A 24,999-nucleotide genomic window follows, 5' to 3' on the forward strand; every position below is an offset into this window, starting at 1 on the left:
CACTTTTAAGTCAATTAGGGGTAATTTTATCAGCCTTTACTCATATATCAAAAACTCTTCTAAAAATTTATGTGTCCTTCCAAAAGTCACTGATTTAAATTTGGAGATTTAACAGGAAGGATACTGAAATAAAAACAGTGGAAAAAGGATTTGTGTGTGTGATTATTATTTCCTCTTTATTAATTGTTCCTTGTTATTTAGCTCTGGCCTAATAATGATTATGTAACATTTGGGAAAATATATGCAGGCCAGCAATCCAGCACTGGAAGCCAAAATAGAGAAAACCTCCACAGCCACCATGTATTTGCCTTTTGTGCTCAGGTAAGATGGAACAAAAGAGATCCACACACTGCAGAAGATCAACATGCTGAATGTGAGACATTTGGCCTCATTGAAACTGCTGGGGAGATTCCTGGAGAAAAATGCTACTGTGTAACTGGCAGCTGCCAAAAAGCCCATATAGCCCAGGACACAGTAAAACATAGTAGCTGAACCTTCATTGCATTGCATTATCATTTCCTCAATTTCTGAATGGGTGTCCATTTCAGGAAAAGGGGGAAATGTGAACAACCATGCCATACAGATGCTTGTTTGAATCAGAGAACCAGAAAGAACAATGGAGGCGGTCAATCTTCTTCCCACCCAATTCCTCAGCCTGGATCCTGGCTTGTTGGCCATGAAAGCCAGAACCACAATGATGGTTTTTGCCAGCACCGAAGACACAGCCACTGAGAAGATGATGCCAAAGCTAATTTGTCGGAGGAGACATATTATATTTCCTGGTGCAACAAGGAACTGCAGCGAGCAAAGGAAGCAAAGGAGGAGGGAGATAAGTAAAACATAGGTGAGATTTCGGTTATTGGCCTTGACAATAGGTGTATTATGGTATTTCAGAAATATTGCGAGCACCACAGTTGTGCAGAGAAAAAAGAAAAGTGCCAGAGTAACTAAACTTGTTCCCATTGGTTCTTCATAAGTCAGGAATGATATTTTCTTCTGAATACATGAATCTTGGTTTTTATTTGGATATTGATCTGCTGGACATTTTGAACAGTCAGTCATGTCTAGAATTTAAATTAAAAAAATCATATATGTTAGTTCTATTGTCATACTATGTTACCCTGTCATTATCCATTTGAATTTCAATATAGGAGAATTTAGGGATTCTATGCTAAGGGAGGAAATTTTACTCATGAGTTCATTTCATGATACTTATGTATTACTTGTACAGGGGTGTGTGTGTGTGTGTGTGTGTGTGTGTGTGTGTGTGTGTTTGTATTTTGCTACATCAGTATTAAATCATTTTAGGGAGCATTATTAAAAATAATATCTCTGGAAATAAATTGATTAGAATTGTTCTCATATCAGATAATTGATGTTTAATATTCTTCAGTTTTTATATTTCTGTATGATAAAATTAAACTAATAACAGCATCCATAAATATGAACTTTGCTGAAGGAACTGGAGAAAAAGTGTTTCCTATTCTCCTTATATTAAACATTTCTGAAGCTTTCTTAATAAAGCAGAACAGAATGTTGGAAAATTATGTTGTTAAACTGGAGGCAATAATCTGAAGGTATTAGAAGCTGACTGTGGTACAACTAAATTTCTGTTATTGACCTCTCCCCACCCAGGGACTATTCATCATCATGATTGTGATAAAGAATAAAATTTGACCCATACTTGAATTTACAAACTTCTTTCTCTCTCCCTCCTCCTCCCTCCCTCCCCCCTCCCCCCTCTCTCTCTCATGTTTGCCATTTGCAATTGCACCACCCCTTGCAATTTGCATACCGAGCAAATAGATCAACAGATGATGCTGTTAATATGGCTCTGCACTACATCCTACAACATCTTGAGTCTCCAAAGACCTATGCAAGGGTCCTTTTTGTAGACTTTAGTTCAGCATTCAATACCATCATTCCAGACATTCTTCTAACTAAGCTAAACCAGCTACAGGTACCGGAACAGACTTGTAAGTGGATCACAAGCTTCCTAACAAACAGGAAGCAGCAGGTGAAGCTAAGCAAGATCACATCAAATACCTGTACAATTAGCACAGGGGCCCCCCAAGGCTGTGTGCTCTCCCCACTTCTCTTCTCTCTGTATACCAATGACTGCATCTCCAATGATGCATCTGTTAAGCTACTGAAGTTCGCAGATGACACAACAGTGATTGGTCTCATTCGAGACAATGACGAATCCGCATATAGGCGAGAGGTCGAACGACTAGCCTTGTGGTGCAACCAAAACAATCTGGAACTGAACACACTCAAAACCGTAGAAATGGTGGTAGACTTTAGGAAAAACCCTTCCATACTTCCACCTCTCACAATACTTGACAACACAGTATCAACAGTAGAAACCTTCAAATTTCTGGGTTCTATCATATCGCAAGATCTCAAATGGACAGCTAACATCAAAACATCATTACAAAAGCACAACAAAGAATGTTCTTTCTGCGCCAACTCAGTAAGCTCAAACTGCCCAAGGAGCTGCTGATCCAATTCTACAGAGGAATTATTGTGTCTGTCATCTGCACCTCTATAACTGTCTGGTTCGGTTCTGCAACCCAACAAGAAAACACAGACTTCAGAGGATAATTAGAACTGCAGAAAAAATAATTGCTACCAACCTGCCTTCCATTGATGACCTGTATACTGCACGAATCAAGAAGAGGGCCGTGAAAATATTTGCAGATCCCTCGCATCCTGGACATAAACTGTTTCAACTCCTACCCTCAAAACGAAGCTATAGAGCACTGCACACCAGAACAACTAGACACAAGAACAGTTTTTTCCCGAAGGCCATCACTCTGCTAAACAAATAATTCCCTCAACACTGTCAGACTATTTACTGAATCTGCACTACTATTAATCGTTTCATAGTTCCCATCACCAATCTCTTTCCACTTATGACTGTATGACTATAACTTGTTGCTGGCAATCCTTATGATTTATATTGATATATTGATCATCAATTGTGTTGTAAATGTTGTACCTTGATGAACGTATCTTTTCTTTTATGTACACTGAGAGCATATGCACCAAGAAAAATTCCTTGTGTGTCCAATCACACTTGGCCAATAAAATTCTATTCTATTCTATTCTTAACATAACATAACATCAGAGTTGGAAGGGACCTTGGAGGCCTTCTAGTCCAACCCCCTGCCCAGGCAGGAAACCCTACACCATCTCAGTCAGATGGTTATCCAACATTTTCTTAAAAATTTCCAGTGTTGGAGCATTCACAACTTCTGAAGGCAAGTCGTTCCACTTATTAATTGTTCTAACTGTCAGGAAATTTCTCCTTAGTTCTAAGTTGCTTCTTTCCTTGATCAGTTTCCACCCATTGCTTCTTGTTCTACCCTCAGGTGCTCTGGAGAACAGCCCAACTCCCACTTCTCTGTGGCAGCCCCTGAGATATTGGAACACTGCTATCATGTCTCCCCTAGTCCTTCTTTTTGTTAAACTAGACATACCCAGTTCCTGCAACCGTTCTTCATATGTTTTATCCTCCAGTCCCCTAATCATCTTTGTTGCTCTTCTCTGCACTCTTTCTAGAGTCTCAACATCTTTTTTACATCGTGGCGACCAAAACTGGATGCAATATTCCAAGTGTGGCCTATTCTATTCTATTCTATTTGTATTGAGTTAGTAGCAGTGATGGGTTGCAAATCTTTTTACTACTGGTTCTATGGGTGTGGCTTGGTGGGCATGGAATGGGTTGGTGGGTGTGGCTTGGTGGGCATGGCAAGGAAAGGATACTGTAAAATCTCCATTCCCTCCCCAAGCCAGGGGAAGGTTACTGCAAAATCCACATTTCCTCCCCGTCAGCTGGGACTTGGGAGGAAGAGAATATCTGGCAGGGCCAGTCAGAATTTTTACTACCGGTTTTCTGAACTAGTCAAAATTTCCACTACCAGTTCTTCAGAACTGTTCAGAACCTGCTGAAACCCACGTCTAGTTAGTAGATGTTATCTATTGACTAATTCCCCCTCCCCCAAATTTCAAAGCAGAAAGATTGCCTGAAGAAGAACCTCTTCCTGAACTGCTTTTCTCTAAAACCACCAAATAGCCAGAGCTACCATCTTTCTATCAAATCACTTTTTCCATTGTATGCCTTCTGATTACCTTGCAGCGAATGTAAATGCAAATATTAATTCCCTTATTGCTAATTATTCTAGCTGTGGGATGAGCATTCAAAATAATGGAGAAGTGAGGAAAAAGTGACTGCCTTATTTAGTATCTATTCACAATTACAGCATGGACTGTGGCACCAATCCTTTGGAGACCTGTAGAGAAACCAAAACTTGAAAGAACATCATAAGCAAAGTTGCCTCACTTAATGACCAAAATGGCCAATACTATTTGTGTCCACTACATGGGAAGAACCTTTATTGATTTTCATCAAATCTGTTAATTGATCGCATTTTTGTGAGCCACATCAGGAGCTTTTTTCATTGGAAATAATGAACAAAGATTTCAGATGAATTTAAAAAAAGTACCCTGGAAAAGATGCTGGGTCATCTAGGCCCCAAAATCATATGAAGACTTCAGCCAGTTTTAAACCCTTAACTGTGCGAGAAGTTTTCCTTCCAAAGTGTTGTAGTTTATTTCTTTGTAGAAAGGGTAAAACAACTTAATTGATAAAAATATAATTCAGTTCCTGTATTTATATACCCACAGGTCTGTTTCAGGTGATCTGTGTAACTATAATTCAACTTAGCTCACAATATCTCTTACCCTCTTGGCTTGACATTTTCTCTCTGGGACATGGAAGGCAATCGTAGCAGCAAAATGGCTTTTCTTCTAGCTTTTTCTTGAAATATCCAGGGAGGCAACTCTTGCTACAAACTGAAACAGGTATGGTCTGGCCAATAAATGAAGGAAGTAAAATGTTAATAATTTATTTTGGAAAACAAGTTGAAAAATCATGGTTGATCAATATTCAACAAATAAAGAGTTCCAATTATTCGAATTTGAGAATTTTTTTATCAGTCTCATCATCAAAACTACTCAAAATTTAATTCTTTGTTCAATTCTACCAATTATTATTTCTTTTCAAGTGGGAAATATGTTACAGTCAGGCCATTCCCTAGAGTTGAAATATTTTTTGTGGAAATCAAAAAAATACTTTAGTTTTTATTTCAAGACACTGAAAGGTATCTTACTACTTGATAATACAAATAATTAAAGAGAATTTTTTTCAGAATTGTTTAAGTACAAAAAGAATCTAATGGAGAATAAAATGAAGTAGTTCTTCAAGAACCTGGTGATTCTAGAGCTAGTAAATAAATGTCATACTGAAAAGAGATAGCAAGTATTAAAAAAAAACCCTGCCTATGTGGAGATTAGCAATAACATTGGAATTTTCAGACACTGGAATTGGGAAAAAAACTTTTAAGTAACAATTGAACGTAGGAAAATATTCCTGTAGTAGCTTCCTAAATTGTACTTAACAGCTAGAAGACTGATTTTAGTAATAGCAGGAACAAATCTAAAGTATTGGTCCTCAGTATTTTCATGAAAGATTAAATCATGGATGGCAAAAGAATTATTACAGGGATAGCTGGAGTAGTAGCCAGAATCCATGACTTCTGACCATCCGGCATTTTGGTTCTCAAATAATTGATAGTAAATAAAAATAATAATAAAAACCTCTAGATTAGATTAGAACCATGCATCCATTTCAACCTTTACTTCTCATTAATATATATGTGAAGTATTGAAGTAGACAGTATGTGTGGGTTTTTTTTGTATAAATAAATATATACACACACACATAAATGTATTACACACACACAACATATGTGTGTATGTGTAAAGGATTTTTCAAAATGACCATCAGATCATTAGTATTTCATATACAGTATTATATTCACACACTCTGATGCTAAGGAGCTAGACATTCTACTCCCCCTCCCCCACCTGAAAAGAACTCTGTTCCAACTGCCTTATATTAACTGTTGCTGGCCAAAATTAAGGGCAGAAGGAATATTGCCTTTAACTGCCTAAACTAGTCCCTTGCAAATATTCTTGGAAATGTTTTGATATGGTTTTCTTATTAGGCTGAGTGAAGGTGATTGGCCCAAGGTCACCCAGTTGGCTTCATTTCTAAGGCAGGATTCTAACTTTGTGGCTTAAAAACTGTATCTAACTGGCTCTCATCCTTTACATACTGTTTATATACAAAACAATATATACTGTATCTCATCTGATTTTTTTAAGCAACACGTTTTAGGAAAATCTATATCAATTTAAATAATCAATTAGATATCTCTGATTTTCAGAAATTTTGAATTCTTTACTTACTGACAATTCATCACCATTTTTGAAATTATTTCTATGTTAAAGGGTGTAAAATACTCTTAGATAATTTCAAGACACTGAAAGGTATCTTACTACTTGATAATACAAATAATTAAAGAGAATTTTTTTCAGAATTGTTTAAGTACAAAAAGAATCTAATGGAGAATAAAATGAAGTAGTTCTTCAAGAACCTGGTGATTCTAGAGCTAGTAAATAAATGTCATACTGAAAAGAGATAGCAAGTATTAAAAAAAAACCCTGCCTATGTGGAGATTAGCAATAACATTGGAATTTTCAGACACTGGAATTGGGAAAAAAACTTTTAAGTAACAATTGAACGTAGGAAAATATTCCTGTAGTAGCTTCCTAAATTGTACTTAACAGCTAGAAGACTGATTTTAGTAATAGCAGGAACAAATCTAAAGTATTGGTCCTCAGTATTTTCATGAAAGATTAAATCATGGATGGCAAAAGAATTATTACAGGGATAGCTGGAGTAGTAGCCAGAATCCATGACTTCTGACCATCCGGCATTTTGGTTCTCAAATAATTGATAGTAAATAAAAATAATAATAAAAACCTCTAGATTAGATTAGAACCATGCATCCATTTCAACCTTTACTTCTCATTAATATATATGTGAAGTATTGAAGTATTGAAGTAGACAGTATGTGTGGGTTTTTTTTGTATAAATAAATATATACACACACACATAAATGTATTACACACACACAACATATGTGTGTATGTGTAAAGGATTTTTCAAAATGACCATCAGATCATTAGTATTTCATATACAGTATTATATTCACACACTCTGATGCTAAGGAGCTAGACATTCTACTCCCCCTCCCCCACCTGAAAAGAACTCTGTTCCAACTGCCTTATATTAACTGTTGCTGGCCAAAATTAAGGGCAGAAGGAATATTGCCTTTAACTGCCTAAACTAGTCCCTTGCAAATATTCTTGGAAATGTTTTGATATGGTTTTCTTATTAGGCTGAGTGAAGGTGATTGGCCCAAGGTCACCCAGTTGGCTTCATTTCTAAGGCAGGATTCTAACTTTGTGGCTTAAAAACTGTATCTAACTGGCTCTCATCCTTTACATACTGTTTATATACAAAACAATATATACTGTATCTCATCTGATTTTTTTAAGCAACACGTTTTAGGAAAATCTATATCAATTTAAATAATCAATTAGATATCTCTGATTTTCAGAAATTTTGAATTCTTTACTTACTGACAATTCATCACCATTTTTGAAATTATTTCTATGTTAAAGGGTGTAAAATACTCTTAGATAATTTCAAATAAAATAATCTCCATGCAGAACCTACTTGGTTGAAAATTTGGGGCCAGCTAATTGCTTCCTCATGAATGGTGAACATTTTATCTTCAGCAACCCGGGGATCCAGCTTCCCAACTTTGACTCGATGGAAGGACTGGTTGGGGAAAGTGACCCAGTTCTCAATATCCAGTCCTGTAATAAATTTGCCATTCTGATCAAAGAAAATTTCATCCCCAACACTGTTGTTAAATGAGACTCTTTTCAAAAAGAAGTGAAGCTGAATATAAAACAAATATATGGGGAAAAAATCAAGATTAATGTATAGAACTTTAAACTAATAAAGGTGAGAGAAAAATGTAATACATAAATAAATAGCATATCCATCATTTTTACTTCAAACATGTTACATAACTGAAAGACTGTTTCTTTTACAAAGTGGTAGACTTTCAATCATAATTATCTGTGATACTTGATCCAAAATCATTCTTATGTTCTACTAATTTTCAATCATTAAAATAATGCAGTTCAAGAAAGTCAGCCCATTTTAGTATGCAAAAATATAAATTATTAGGAAAAATATATTATTCAATGAACAAATATAATCAAGCCTCCATTATTTTTGCTGTAGTCTTAACAAACTTGTCTCTTGTTATTAGAGACTAAGTGATCAGGGAAGAACAGATCACTTTAATATCTAAAGTAATTTTTCAAATTAATCAACTCACAAAGACGTAGTCAAGCCTTGCACTAATTTGTCAACATTAAAGGCAAAGGTAATTCTAAAAAGTCTACCATTGATGTATTTTTACTCAATAAATCAATAAAAATGAAAGGGTCCATTTTCATTGTTTCTATAGCTTGTCATGATGGAAAAGGAAGGTAAAGATATTATTGAAGATTTCTTCTCAAATGAGATTGATATACAGTCAGGTTATTAAATCATACAAGGATGTGTAGAATAATTAGGTCAGCAATTGAAGAGAGAGTAAATAAATTGAGAGCAATTTAAATCAGATTAAGAACACATAGAAGATCAAATAATACATACTTTCTTCTCCAAACTATATTTGCTGTTGTTGTTAGTTGCGAAGTCGTGTCCGACCCATTGTGACCCCATGGACAACGTTCCTCCAGGCCTTCCTGTCCTCTACCATCCTCTGGAGTCCAATTAAACTCATGCCTACTGCTTCAGTGACTCCATCCAGCCACCTCATTTTCCGTCATCCCCTTCTTTTTTTGCCTTCAATCTTTCCCAGCATTAGGCTCTTTTCCAGTGAGTCCTTCTTTCTCATTAGGTGGCCAAAGTATTTCAGTTTCATCTTCAGGATCTGGCCTTCTAAAGAGCAGTCAGGGTTGATCTCCTCTAGAACTGACTTTTTTGTTCGTCTTGCAGTCCAAGGGACTCGCAGGAGTCTTCTCCAGCACTAGAGTTCAAAAGCCTCAATTCTTTGGCGCTCAGCCTTTCTTATGGTCCAGCCTTCACAGTCATACATTGCAACTGGGAAAACCATAGCCTTGACTATATGCACTTTTGTTGGCAGGGTGATGTCTCTGCTTTTTAGTATGCTGTCTAGATTTGCCATAGCTTTCCTCCCCAGGAGCAAGCGTCTTTTAATTTCTTGGCTGCAGTCCCCATCTGCAGTGATCTTGGAGCCCAGGAAAATAAAATCTGTCACTACCTCCATTTCTTCCCCATCTATCTGTCAGGAATTGAGAGGGCCTGATGCCATGATTTTAGTTTTCTTAATGTTGAGTTTCAAGCCAACTTTTGAACTCTCCTTCACCCGCATCAAGAGGCTCTTTAGTTCCTCTTCGCTTTCTGTCATTAGAGTGGTATCATCTGCATATCTGAGGTTGTTGATATTTCTTCCGGCAATCTTAATTCCAATTTTTGATTCATCTAGGCCCGCCTTATATGTGTTCTGCATATAAGTTAAATAGGCAGGGTGATAGTATACAGCCTTGCCAGACTCCTTACCCAATTTTGAAGTGGTTCCGTGTCCAGTTCTCACTGTTGCTTCTTGACCCGCATACAGGTTTCTCAAGAGACAAATAAGATGGTCTGGTACTCCCATCTCTTTAAACTTTCCACAATTTGTTGTGATCCACTCAATCAAAGGCTTTAGCATAGTCAATGAAGCAGAAGTAGATGTTTTTCTGGAACTCCCTAGCTTTCTCCATGATCCAGTATATGTTGGTAATTTGATCTCTAGTTCCTCTGCCTCTACAAAATCCTGCCTATATATCTGGTAGTTCTCGATCCACATACTGCTGGAGCCTAGCTTGTAGGATTTTAAGCATAACCTTACTAGCATTTGAAATTAGTGCAATGGTGCAATAGTTTGAACAGTCTTTGGCATTGCCTTTCTTTGGAATTGGAATGTAAACTGACCTTTTCCAATCCTATGGCCATTGTTGAGTTGTCCAAATTTGCTGACAAATTGGGTATAGCACTTTACTGTGTCGTCTTTTAAGATTTTGAATAGCTCAGCTGGAATACTGTGCCCTCCATTAGCTTTGTTGTTGCTCAGATTTCCTAAGACCCATTTGACTTCACATTCTAGGATGTCTGGCTCAAGGTCAGTGACCACCCCATCGTGATTATCAGAGATGTTAAGCTCACTTTTGTGTAGTTCTTCTGTGTAATTTTGCCACCTTTTCTTAATCTCTTCTGTCTCTGTTAGGTCCGTGCCATTTTGGTCCTTTATCATGCCCATCTTTGCATGAAACGTTCCCTTCATATCTCCAATTTTCTTGAAGAGATCTCTGGTCCTCCCTATTCTATTGTTTTCTTCTATTTCTTTGCACTGTTCATTTAAGAATGCATTTATTTATTTATTTATTATTCACATTTTTATACTGCCCTTCTCCAAAGATTCAAGGTGGTGTACAGCAAATAAAACGACAATAATACAAAAACCATTTAAAATACCATAACAAAGTTAAAAATCTAATTAAACTGCTGTATACTTAAAGTTATTAGATAAAAATACAAAGATAAAACCCCTGTTAAAAGCCCGCTAAAATCCCCAATTATTAAAATCAATCAATCAGGCCAGCCCCGCTTGATGAAAAAAGAAAGTCTTGAGCTCGCGTTTAACAGTCCGAAGATCAGGGAGAAGACGGAGTCCCACCGGCAGCTCGTTCCACAGAGCTGGGGCCCCCACAGAGAACGCTCTTCCCTTGGGGGCCGCCAGCCAACATAAGGAGGCCCTCCCTGTGAGAGCGCACTGGACACACTGGACAATGCGAGGGAACTGGCGGCAGTAGGTGGTCCCGTAAATATCCCGGTCCGATGCCATGGAGCGCTTTAAAGATGATAACCAACACCTTGAAGCGCACCCGGAAGACTATCGGCAACCAATGCAGCCCGCGCAGGAGAGGTGTTACATGGGAGCTACGAGGAGCTCCCTCAATCCCCCGCGCGGCCGCATTCTGTACCAGTTGGAGCCTCCGGATGCTCTTCAAGGGGAGCCCCATGTAGAGAGCATTGCAGTAATCCAGGCAGGAAGTGATGAGGGCATGAGTGACAAGGGCCGGTTTAGCTCTGCCTGGTAAGGCCTGTTATTAAGAACACAAAGCCTGCAATTACTGCAGGTTCGAGCCCGGCCCAAGGTTGACTCAGCCTTCCATCCTTTATAAGGTAGGTAAAATGAGGACCCAGATTGTTGGGGGGGCAATAAGTTGACTTTGTAAATATATACAAATAGAATGAGACTATTGCCCTATACATTGTAAGCCGCCCTGAGTCTTCGGAGAAGGGCGGGGTATAAATGTAAACAAAAAAAAAAACACAAAACTGTGCATAACGAGTCCCGGTCAAGGAAAGGGCGCAATTGGCGAATCAGGCGAACCTGACAGAAAGCTCCCCTGGCGACGGCCGTCAAATGATCTTCTAAAGACAGCCGTACGTCCAGGAGAACACCTAAATTCCGCACCGATTCCCTGGGGGCCAACGATTTGCCCCCCACAGTCAGCAATGGGGTAAGCTGACTGTGCCGGGCTGCTGGCATCCACAGCCACTCTGTCTTGGATGGGTTGAGTCGGAGCCTGTTCGTCCCCATCCAGACTCGAACAGCTTCAAGACACTGAGTCATCACATCGATGGCTTTGTTGGGGTGGTTCGGGGTGGAGATGTACAGCTGAGTGTCGTCGGCATTCTTATCCCTTCTAGCTATTCTCTGGAATTTTGCATTCAGCTGGGTATATCTTTCTCTTTTTCCCTTGCCTTTTGCTTCCCTTCTTTCCTCAGCTATTTGCAGAGTTTCCTCAGACAGCCATTTTGCTTTCTTGCATTTCTTTTTCTTTGGAATGATTTTAGTTGCTACCTCTTGTACAATGTCGCGAATCTCCATTCATAGTTCATCAGGCACTCTGCCTATCAGATCTAATTCTTTAAATCTATTTGTCACCTCTACTATATATTCATCAGGGATATTATTTAGTTCATACCTGAGTGGCCTGGTGCTTTTCCCTACTTTCTTTAGTTTAAGCCTAAATTTTGCAAGAAGAAGCTCACTGAGTCACAATCAGCTCCTGGTCTTGTTTTTACTGACTGTATAAAGCTTCTCCATCTTTGGTTGCAGAGCACATAGTCAATCTGATTTCTGTGTTGACCATCTGGTGATGTCCATGTGTAGAGTCGTCTCTTAGGTTGTTGGAAAAGAGTGTTTGCTATGACCATTGTATTATCTTGACAGAATTCGATCAGCCTGTGCCCTGCTTCATTTTGTACTCCAAGGCCATACTTGTCTGTTCTTCCAGTTATCTTTTAGCTTCCTACTTTAGTATTCCAATCTCCCATGATGATAAGGACATCATTTTTTGGTGTTAATTCTATCAGGTGCTGTAGGGCTTCATAGAACTGGTCAATTTCATCTTCTTCAGCACCAGTGGTTGGGGCATAGACTTGAACTACTGTGATATTGAATGGTTTGCCTTGGATTTGGATTGAGATCATTCTGTCATTTTGGGGATTGTATCCCAGTATTGCTTTTCCTACTTTTTATTGATTATGAAGGCTACTCCATTTCTTCTGAGGGATTCTTGCCCACAGTAGTATACCTGATGGTCATCTGAATTAAATTTGCTCATTCCTGTCCACTTCAGTTCGCTGATTCCTAAGATGTCGATGTTCAGTCTTGTCATCTCTTGTTGGACCACATCCAGGTTGCCTTGATTCATGGATCTTACATTCGAGGTTCCTATGGAGAAAAATCTTTACAGCATCGGACTTTCCTTTCACCACCAGATACATCCACAGCTGAGCGTCCTTTTTTTATTTTTTATTTTTTTAACATTACAAAAAAAAAGAAAAAGAAAATACATTTTCCACCCTTGTGCTATACATTAAAAAAAGGAAGATTTGGGTCTTCGGATATATCCTCATGATTGCCAAAATCCACGTTCTCGAGGTACAGGTACCGAAGCGTCCAATGTTCCAAGCGCATAGTTCACAAATGGTTTCCAAGTCTTCCAGAAAATATCTTCTTTATACACACCACTTCTAATTTTAATATCACATGTCATTTTATCATTTAGAGCTAATTTCCACATTTCAGAATTCCACTCTCTATTCTAAAAATCACATCTAGTTTCCAATATCTAGCTATTATAATTCTACTTATTATAATCATAATTCTAATCAATTCTTTTTCATATTTTGTTAATTCTATTTCCTTAATTACCAACAATAATATAGTTTCCACTCTCAATGTTATTACTTTCCCCATCATTTCAAATATCATTTTCTCCAATTGTTGCCAAAACTTTTTAACCTTATCACATTTATACCACATATGTTCATAAGTCCCCAATTCCTTTTCACATCTCCAACATTTTTTACTAATTTTTTTATCCATTTGTGACAATCTTACTGGAGTCAAATACCATTTCCAAACAACTTTATAATTATGCTCTTTAATCCTTATAGATAAGGTTCTCATAATTCTACTATTCCAATTCACATTCCAATCTGACTCTGGTACTTCAATATTAAGATCTTTTTCCCAATTTGTCCTCATCACTCTTTGTAATTTTTCATCAGAGTTTATAATCTTATAAACCCTGCTAACAAGTCCTTTTAGCCCAATTTCATCTTTCATAATCCGAGATACTAAATATTCAAATTCAGTTTCACATCTATTTATCAGATAGTTTTCCCTTAATTTTTTTGTCCATTTTTCTATCTGTATTTTTTCAAACCAACTTAACCCTAATTTTTCAATAATTTCTTTATTCCTCCTTTCATTTTCTAAAACTTTTAACCAATCTCTAATAGTTTCTATATTTTCATCTTTAATCACTTCATTACGTCTTATATTATTTCCAATTGTCTTCCCCAAAAAGATTATATCCGGAATTAAAATTTTAACAAATTTATTCCACATTTTACTTAATCCCTTTAACCAATAACTTCTTATTACACATTTTGAGTTTGCTTTATCTAAAAACCACCTTGATCCAAATTTCTCTATATCCCTTAACTCTAAATCTCTCCAATGATTATCTTCACCTTTACCTGGCAGGGGAGATACCTTTATCACACTGAGCGTCCTTTTGGCTTTGGCCCTGTCGCTTCATTCTTTCTGGCATTACTAGTACTAGCCCTCTGCTCTTCCCCAGTAGCATATTGGACACCTTCCAATCTGAGGGGCTCATCTTCCGGTGTCATATCTTTTTTCCTTTTTGTACTGTCCATGGGGTTTTCATGGCAAAGATACTGGAGTGGGTTGCCATTTCCTTCTCCAGTGGATTATGTTTTGTCAGAACTCTCTGCTATGACCTGTCTGTCTTGAGTATCCCTGCACGGCATAGCTCATAGCTTCATTGAGCTACGCAAGCCCCTTCGCCATGACAAGGCAGTAATCCATGAAAGGGATTAAACTTTATACAAACTATATACACAGGAAGAAATGACAGAAGCAGAAATTAAAAACTATTTAGAGGAAACAACTGTATGTAAACTTACAGAGGAACGGAAAGAAGCATTAAACCAACCAATCTCTGAAACAGAATTGCAATAAAAAGGCAAAAAAAATGATAAAATGATTATATAGGAGTATACAAAAACAAATAGGAGGACTAATGCTGGAAATATTTAATGAAGCACTATAGCAAACAAACATACCCCAAACATGGACAGAAGCATTAATCACACTTATACCCAAGGAAGACTCAGACCAGCAATTAGTGCAAAACTATAGGGCTATCTCTTTATTGAATTCTGATTATAAAATATATATGTCAATTATCGCTGAAAGGTTAAAATATTTTTAGACAAATATATACATCCAGATCAAAATAGTTTCCTGCCTGGTCAACAATACACGGACTATAATTGACATATTAGAGTTTTATGAAGTACACCCAGAGAAACAAGTTTCACTGGTTTTCCTTGATGCCCAAAAAATCTTTGACAATCTGAATTGGAGATTTATGATACAACAAATAAAAAAAATGGAATTCGGACCAAAATCTGAAAAAAATGATTGGAAAAATATATTCAAAACAAACCGTAAGGGTTATTATGAACCAGGACACGACAGATAGATTTGAAATAAAAACAGGTGTAAGACAAGGATGCCCACTTTTTCCACTTCTCTTTATATTATCATTGGAGCCACTCCTAAAAAAAATTAGGGAAGATAGAGAGATAAAAGGATTGAAGATAAAAAATGAAGAGTATAAATTCCAAGCTTTTGCAGATGATATGTTTTTTATAATTGAGGAACCTCTAAAATCAGGCCCCAAATTGATAAAAAAAATAGAAGAATTTGATGTAGTGGCAGGTTTAAAAATTAATAGGAAGAAATCCAAATTACTAACAAAAAATCTTACAAAAAAACAAGAGACCAAATTAGAGAACAGTATGAATATTCAGACAACAACAAAAAAAAAATATCTAGGGATTTGGCTAGCAGCAAGAGGTTCCTCAATCAAAAAGGATAATTATGATAAATTAATACTGCAAATTGAAAAAGATTTGGAAAATTGGAAAAACTTACAAATTTTATGGATGGGAAGAGTGGCAGCAATAAAAATGAACATCCTGCCCAAAATTCTGTTCCTCTTCCAGATTATACCGATAAGATAGTAACTCACCGAATTGTTTGAAATGCAAGAGTAACTATGGAACATACTACCATCTCTGGTGGACCTGCCCAGTGGCAAAGCAATTCTGGGCCAAAGTTAAAAAGTGGTTAGAGGAGATAAAACAGAAATAAATTAAGGGTGAGCCAGAACAATTCCTACTAAGGATCCCCAAATAAAATTATACAAAGGAAATACAATATTTAACATTATACATATTAACAGCAGCCTGTATCGTCTATGCACAAAATTGGAAGAAGGAGAATCCATCAACAGAAGAAGATTTAATTAAAAAAATTAGAATGCGCAGAGATGGACAAATTAACAAAAGAACTCAAGGAGAGAGAGGATATAGAAAAGTACAAAGTGTGGTGTAGATGGTATGAATGGCTAGAAAATAGGAAAAATAAGAAGGATGAATATTAAGGTAAAATGTAGATGAAATAAAGGAAGATTTTCTGTATCACTGCAGAAGACCATTATAGAGTTTTGCTACTTGAAGTCAATGGAATCATTAATCTTTACATACCACAAACCACCACCAAAATCAGAAAAAACAAATTACCCATACCAAAAAATAAGCTGCAATCCAAAAAAAAAAATCCCTCTGGAGAAGAAACAAAAAGGGCTATGTAGCAAATTTCAAAAACCCTACAGGAATATATGCAACCAAATAAAAACTGAATGCACCAATTATCACACCAAGCAAGAAGAAGACCTTTTGTGCACAAATTCCAATCGTGCTTTTTATAATTTTGTGAACAACAAACTTAAAGACTAAAGATTCATCCCACCACTAAAAGAATCTAACGACAAAGAATATAATGATGAAACAGTTAAAACAAACCTCTTTAACACATTCTTTGGCTTAGTCTTTGTTAACAGTAATGGCTTATACCTGACATTCCCCAATCGTACCAACAATGAGTACAATGACCTAACACATATAGATTTCACAGAAGATAATGTTGAAAAAGCTCTTCACAAACTGAAACCATCCCTATCTATTGGACCTGATGGACTATGTGCATACTTCTTAAAAAAGCTTTCCACTAATATAGCAGAACCCCTAAGTATAATCTTTGAAAAAGCTTTCACGACCAGTTCCCTTCCCAAACTTTGTTCACTAGCCACGGCATCCCTGTCTTCAAAAAAGGTGACCCCAGCCTAGTTGAAAATTACAGAACAATCTCTCTATGCTGTGTCACCTGCAAAGTAATGGAATCTATCATCAACCAATCCATTACCCTCCACCTAGAAACAAATAACCTACTCTATTCTTTATTAAACAATTTGGTTTCAGAAAAAAATTATCATGTAATTTACAACTTCTTCACTGTAAAAATATATGGACTACAAATCTTGATCAGGGCAAAGCAATAGATGCAATCTACATAGACTTCGGTAAAGCTTTTGACTCATTAGTACATGACAAACTTCTCCTAAAACTAAAATCCTACGGCATTTCAGGACCCCTCCACAATTGGATAACAACTTTCCTGTCAAACAGACAACAAGTGGTCAAAATTGGCAATGCTATATCAAATCCTGTTCCTGTCAAAAGTGGCAGGCAGTGTTTTTAGACCAACACTCTTCATATTATACATTAATGATCTCTGTGACCAAATTACAAGTAATTGTGTTCTCTTTGCTGACAATGTCAAACTATTTAACATCACCAACAATACAGCTACCCTTCAAAAAGACCTTGATCATCTAACCACTTGGTCTAAAACTTGGCAACGCCAAATCTCAACCAGCAAATGATCAGTCTTACATATTGGAAAAAAGAATCTAAACACTAAGTACAAGCTTGATGGACATTACCTTACAGATGACCCTCACCCTGTTAAAGACCTTGGAGTATTCACATCAAATGATCTAAGTACCAAAGCCCACTGCAACTACATCGCAAAAAAAGCTTTATGAGTTGTAAACCTAATCTTACATAGCTTCTTCTCCAAAAACACTATACTACTAACCAAAGCATATAAAACATTTGCTAGACCAATTTTTGAATACAGCTCGACTGTCTGGAACCCATACCACATTTCTGACATCAATACAATTGAACGTGTCCAGAAATATTTTAGAAGAAGAGTTCTCCACTCCTCTGAATACAACAAAATACCGTATGCCACTAGACTTGAAATCCTGGGTTTAGAAAATTTTGACACGTTGACAAGAATAAGGCTTCTGATAGCCCTTATATATGTGAGAAAGGCACTAGGAAAAACATCTCTATACTAGCTATAGATTATCAGGAAGAGACCTAAAAAGTTAATGAGCTGGGAATTTTAAAGTGAAAGGAAAATACTTTGACAATTCCAATTCCAGAAATGGAAAAAAAGAGATAAAGCAGAAACTTGTGATACTTTACAGTTAGTCCTCATTTTAAGACTACAAATGGGAACAGAAGTTTTATACCTAAGCAATATAGTTATTAAGTAAATGACTCCTAAATATCAGACAAGAGAGAGAAGAACCCACAATTGTTTAACAGCCAAAGAAGTAAACTTAGAAAGAACGTAACTGTATCATTCCTGTCATTTAAAAATGACAGGAATGATATTTGTATTTCATCCTTGCAAGATGCTGTTAATGTAATTTTACAATAATTTATCTCATTTAGTTGTGATCATAGGACAACTGGGATGCTACTGCTGTGGTAAATGCAATAACTGTTAGGAAGCTACTGTTTTCAGTGTTGTCATAACTTCAAATAGATGTTAAACAAATGCTTGTAAATCAAGGATTTCCTTTATTAACTTTCCATATACATCTTACTATTCTTTGGGATCAGAAGGTTATGAGATGCTAGAGATTCGGTGCAATTCAAATCCCATTTCCAATATACTTGGTCATTAATAGAATTACCCTCCATGGCTGGAAATCTTGAACACTGAGTTTTCTGCCACTCAAATTTCCCCTGCTTTGTTGGCTCAACTTCATGGCATTTAAAGCATGTGCCACAGCATACACTGAATTGTATATACTGTAACTGTGACTAGTCATCCTCATTTCAAAAAAGGTCCCAGGAAGGCTCTCCAATTTCTCCTTCCCTGTACAGACATTTTCTATTTGCTTGTTCTCAGATGGATTTGGAAACACACAGCCGAATGCTTGCTCCCACACATATTTGACAAAATTGTCCTCTTTTGATGAGAAATGATTTCTTGTCTGAAGAAAATGCTGGAATCCTTCAATTTCATTTGAATAAGCTGCAAAGCTCATAGCACCATGAAGGAATTGAATATCCCAGCTCTTCTGATAAAAGAATGATGCAAGACCCATTTGGGAAGCCATGATCCATACCTTACCTTTTGGCTTTATAGAAACCATTTCTATTTCAGGTAGGCGTAATAACCATCTAAAATTTAAAAGATGGTTATTATTGATTATGACAACATTGGCTTTGCTTTTAACAAGAAGGTGAAAGGTTTCAACAAGTGATTTCAAATTGTCAAAAAATGTGTTGATATGACTTGCTCTCAATTCTTCTAAGAAGTCGATGCAGATACCATGAAGTGAAAATTTTGAGAAGATTAGGTGCTGAAATGTTCTTCCACCAAGTCCATAAACAAGTACGCCAACCCAAGTCCATCTAAAATGCAAGAGTAGTCGAATAATCCCATTGTAATGAAGTTCTTCATCTGGAAGCATGCTGTAGTAGAATGGGCTTTCATTTGAAAAGGCATCAATTGGGAACTATGGAAAATATTAGATAGGTACATAGAAAAATAAAGATAAGGAAATAAGTATATTTTCTAAATTAATATTTTGAAATACTGTATGTCATCATAAACTTTCACATAATTTCTGGGTAGAAAATAGTTATGAGATTATAATTGGGTAGAGTATCATCCACTTTTGCTTAAATTCAAGAATAGCTTTTTCTTTTACTGAAATATATTGTTCATTACAATTTATTATCTGAATACTTTTCAAATATGGATTCTTTACTTCTTCATATCTCACAACAACCTTCATCCAAAGTTCTGGATGAAGTGAAAAGACCTTAGTGAAAATCAGTCATGATTGCTCAGTGGTTAATTATCAGCCACTTGCAAAACTAAACCTTCTTCAGTGGATAGTTGTAGATTAATATTCAGGTGAGGCTATTAGTCTCCCATTGTCACATATTATTTCAATTAAAGGCCACCTGCTTAGTGATGGAGTTGCCAATCCCAACTGTAATCTCTAATTGAGGACTACCTGTACTAGAAGAAAACCCTACCTATGACACCTTGAGAACCTGAATGAAAAACAGAACATACATATAATAATGAAATTATCTGAATGGTCTAAAACTTGGCAACTCCATATCTCAACCAGCAAATGCTCAGTCTTACATATTAGAAAAAAGAACCTAAACACTAAGTACAAGCTTGATGGACATTACCTTACAGATGACCGCCACCCTGTTAAAGACCTTGGAGTTTTCATATCCAATTATCTAAGTGCCAAAGCCCACCGCAACTACATCGCACAAAAGGCTTTAAGAGATGTAAATCTAATCTTGCGTAGCTTCTTCTCCAAAAACACTACACTATTAACCAGAGCATATAAAACATTTGTTAGACCAATTCTTGAATACAGATCGACTGTCTGAAACCCATACCACATTTCTGACATTAATACAATTGAACATGTCCAGAAATATTTTAGAAGAAGAGTTCTCCACTCCTCTGAATACAGCAAAATACCTTATGCCACCAGACTTGAAATCCTGGGTTTAGAAAACTTAGAACTCTGCCGCCTTCGACATGACCTGAGTTTAACTCATAGAATAATCTATTACAATGTCCTTCCTGTCAAAGACTAGTTCAGCTTCTATTGCAACAATATACAAGCACACAATAGATTTAAGCTTTAAAGTTAACCGCTCCAATCTTGACTGCAGAAAATATGACTTCAGTAACAGAGTTGTTAATGCTTAGAATAAACTACCTGACTCTGTGATCTCTTTCCAAAATCCAAAATCCAAAATCCAAAAGCCAGAAGTTTGGCTCCATTTACAAGCAGGCAGAAAACTCATTCAAGAAAGAATACGTCACAATGGAAATTGCCCAAACCTTTTTAGAAACACAAAGCCCATGTTGCACAAACCCCAAAACTTCAAAAACATTGAACCATATAAGAATTCCTCCACTTATTCAATTTGTTGTTCAGCTGATCCAGAAAGGAGCTTCTAGCCGCTCTGTCAATTTAAAACAACAGCGTTTCCCCACCACCGCTTCTTCTTTACCAAGCAATTTCCTGGCTGAGAAGCGAGCTGATCAGTTGGGAGGCTTCTTGGCTTCTCAATTTAAAGGGACGGTGTCTTGTTTTTTTTTCTCTTCTTTGACAAGTGAGTCTTGATTTTGTCCTTCTAGCTGATCAGCTGGGAGTTGGGAGGCAGCAATAGATTAGGGGTGGGGCCAGGCAGAATTTTTACTACCGGTTCTCCGAACTACTCAAAATGTTTACTACCGGTTCTTGCAAACTGGGGAGAACCGGTAGCAACCCATTGCTGATTGTATAGTTATTTCATGCTTATGCTTATATATACTGTGTGACAAAATAATTATTTATTTATTTATTTATTTATTTATTTATTTATTATTTAAATTTGTATACCGCCCTTCTCCCGAAGGACTAATTAATTAATTTATTAATTAATTAATAAAAAGCAGTAACATTACTGTATATAGTTTTCCCCATCATATTCAAAACTTATATGAAAAGACTACAGGAATCCAAAATTTTTGATTAATAGCTAACTTTTAATGATCAATAACTTATTAATAGGAACACCAAATTCTGAAACTGATGTTTTATTTTATGACATATTAAATGTACTTCCTTAAATATGATCATTGGAGAATTATAGATGAAAATTAATTATATTTTGAGGTCTTGTAATACTGTACAACTGGAAAGTAAAGCCATTTATCTACCTCTGGAACTTTGTAAGTCTCTAAAATATCTGCCATATCACTTGCAGTTGCTGGATCAATGGTCCCAATAACTGATATAAGTTTGTTCAGCAGTCCACACTTGTAGTTGGGAATGAGTCGTTTCTGACTGGAGGAAAGTTCCATTGAGGCATAAAATATGTAGTCACCACCATAACTCTCATAGATTCTGAAACCCAGGGTGATATTTGGTAAGAGCTGGATGTCTTCATTGATCTTCTTCACAGCAAATATCATGGACAGGATATGCTGATAATATTTAGTCAGCACTCTGCAACAGAAATCAATCAAATGAATTCTGTATTTATAAAGGACAATAAATCTAACTCCATGACAAATTAATAATAATTATTTCATGTTAAGTGATTCAAGATTAAGCTCCATCAAATTAATCATTTTGAAAATAATATTCAGTTTTATGTTAATTGATTTATATATTTTTACCCAGTATAAATATTCTGGAATTACTTTTAGGGGAATAGTCAGTTTTCTCTCTCTCTGCCATTTTTAAGCAATCATAATTACGTGAAACTGACAAGCATCTTCCCAAGCATAAAACAGTATTATTAGTTTTATACATCTGGGAAGAAATATTGAATTAATCACTTTTTCATAAAATAAATGTTTTCGTTTCAATTTAAGTCACTGCAAAAATGGCCTACATATAAAATTTAATCTGATTTTTAAAAATATGTGTGAAAGACTACAAGGAACAATGAATTTTATAGAAGTATAAATGCTTCTTCAGTAATGCATGAATTGTATTTTTTTCTGTTACATTGAAAAATATTCAAACTTCCTGAATATTAGGAGCACTACTACAACTTAACCAAAATTTAGACTTTTTTCTTCCCTAATAGCATCTGTAAAAATAGGTGGTACTAACATGATATCTATGGCTATGATAATATTCAATGTAAGAACCTGCTGTAATGAAAAAATTGGGAAGAAAATAATTAAGTTGTCTAAGAAAGACAAAGTGAGCATTTTACCCATAAAGAAACATTGAGAGTACATGGTTCTCCTGTCTAGCCTCCCCTTCTCCTCAGAAAAAAAATCTTATAGTTCATAAGAATATTACTAGTGAAAGAAAACTGCATGAACTGAGATAAAAATAGTGTATCTCTGACTGAACATTAGTATTCTTTTGGTTCAAACAATGTCACATCTTCTGTAGAAACAGCTTTAGAGGCTGTTTAGCTTATGCTGCAATTCCCTTGGAAGAATTTGGGCTGGGGTGCGAGAGGTTTTTGTCTTGTCAAGAGCTATGAGGTATTGAATGATTTTTTTAAAAAAAAAATTAGACATAGGCCAATCTGTTGGTTTCCTTCAGAACACTGCAAGAAAAGAATTTTTAAGCAAGAAAATCTGATCTCATTTAAGCTTTAGCTGGAAAAGCTTATTTTAATCCCAATAACTAATTAAGACATAGAGAAGGGATGTACTAAATATTTTATCTAGATTTATATAGATTAAGGAAATAAAAAATATGTCTTACAGAGATTCACCCACAGTAGAATGATGGGGATCTTTTTCAAAGCTTCCTACATCCCTAGTTATGAAGACAAAAGAAGTCATTCCACCAATGATTAGGTCACCTGGTTGGAAATATTTGTGGTCAATGGGGATAGGATCTTGAATGCTGCATTTTATTGGTTGAATCTTGCAATCCATAGCAGTAAGAAAAGGCAATAGCAGTAGAAGATTCAACATCATCTTAATAACCCCAGTTCAATAAGTCTTCTCTCATTGCCATGAAATTCTTAAGAATCGCCAAACTTGAACTGAATCTCTGTCACATGGCTTCCATTCTATAATGAATCTTAACACAGAGATGGTTCTGAGAGACAATTTAAATTGTTTCACCTGTTTCTAGAATATTTAATTGTCCACTAACATTTAGCCCCTATTCTTCCAAGTATAATATTTCATCAGGTAGGTCTTTGAGGAAAACAAAGTTAATGATAGTCTTTTTGATAATTATAAGTGATTTTTTTTTCATGAAACAGTAAGGGTGGAATATATTAATGTTTCATTCTATAACAATGGAAAAATTTTTGAGATGAGCTGAAGTTACTCATGGCAAAGATGGAGAAATTCCTGCTGACTTCAAAAGCCAGGTCATTTTTACTGCCCCCACCCCAAAAATTTCACACATGTGCACACATATTTTTATGTGTTTATATAAATACATAAATAATTTCAATTATTGAAATTTACTGATCTACATTTTATTTATTTCCATTAATATTTCTCTCTAATTCTCTATTATACATTGAAACATTTAGATCAATCTATTGAACTTTCATTGTCAGGAACTTGCCAACTTCTAATTTAAAGATCTTTTTGAGACCTAGACATTGTCAATGAATATGTTGAACTTGTAATTAATTAAACATATACTGTCCATTGCACTGTCAAGTGAGTCTTGGCAGATTTACAGATATAAAAATGTTAAATCATTAACCAGGACCAACTGGGACTGACTTGTCAGGCACAAGAAATCAGGAAGCAAGTCAGTTCAAATGACTACAAGTTCATTGCAGGCTAACTATCTACAAGACAGAAGTCAGGGTTGGAGAAGAAGGATCACCTAGGGGAACTGAAGGCAGGATAATATATTCAAGTAGTGATGAGCAAACATTGTTAGGGGAGCCTAAGGGCAGGCCATTATAGGGGAAGATGCCTCCAATGCCTGATAAGAATGTCATGTTCCAGCTCTAAAATCACACCCAGTTCTTGCCTAGAAAACTCTCAGAAATCTGAGTGTACAACTACCGCAGGTAAATGCCAACTCTGTTAATAATAATCCTGATCTTGCTGGATGTCATCTCAGGAGTGGAAGTGGAGATCCCCAGGCCCTAGGACACTTCAAATTGACATCCTGATGTTGGTCTCAGAAATGGCTCAGGAGGTCATGGCCACCATTACAGCCATAGACCTATCCAAGATCATCCATAACGTTTCAAGGAGAACAGCCACACTCCATATATGTTTTTTCTTGTTAGAACAATGGCAATATGATCTAATAAAAGAACTGTCTTTATCCCTTCTCCCCCCATCTTGGTCAGATCATGCCCTGGTGTCCCTGAGGTTCTCTTTTACTGTCCTACTCTGCAGAGAGGCTGAATTGATTTCAATAGTTTATTCCTGGTGATTAATGGAGCCAAACATGTTCCAAAAAGAATGGGAGATATCCCAGAATTTCTGCCACTGGAAGCAACCAAATTTCTTGCTGCAACTGGAAGGAAACAGAGAGAATCTCAGGATCTGAATCAGAATATACTTATGTGGCTCTCTTAACCCAGCACTCCCTGTGGTTATTGGAGGAGTTCAAAAGGGCCAAGAG

At 36.3% G+C, this 24,999-nt stretch overlaps 1 pseudogene; it reads right to left on the minus strand.

Moving 5' to 3' along the window:
- Positions 1 to 159: 159 nt before the first annotated feature.
- LOC131198133 (vomeronasal type-2 receptor 26-like) lies at positions 160 to 23,324 on the minus strand (annotated as a pseudogene).
- Between the last annotated feature and the right edge of the window lie 1,675 nt (positions 23,325 to 24,999).

This window comes from Ahaetulla prasina, chromosome 4, assembly GCF_028640845.1.
Source record: "Ahaetulla prasina isolate Xishuangbanna chromosome 4, ASM2864084v1, whole genome shotgun sequence".
Lineage (NCBI taxonomy): Eukaryota > Metazoa > Chordata > Lepidosauria > Squamata > Colubridae > Ahaetulla > Ahaetulla prasina.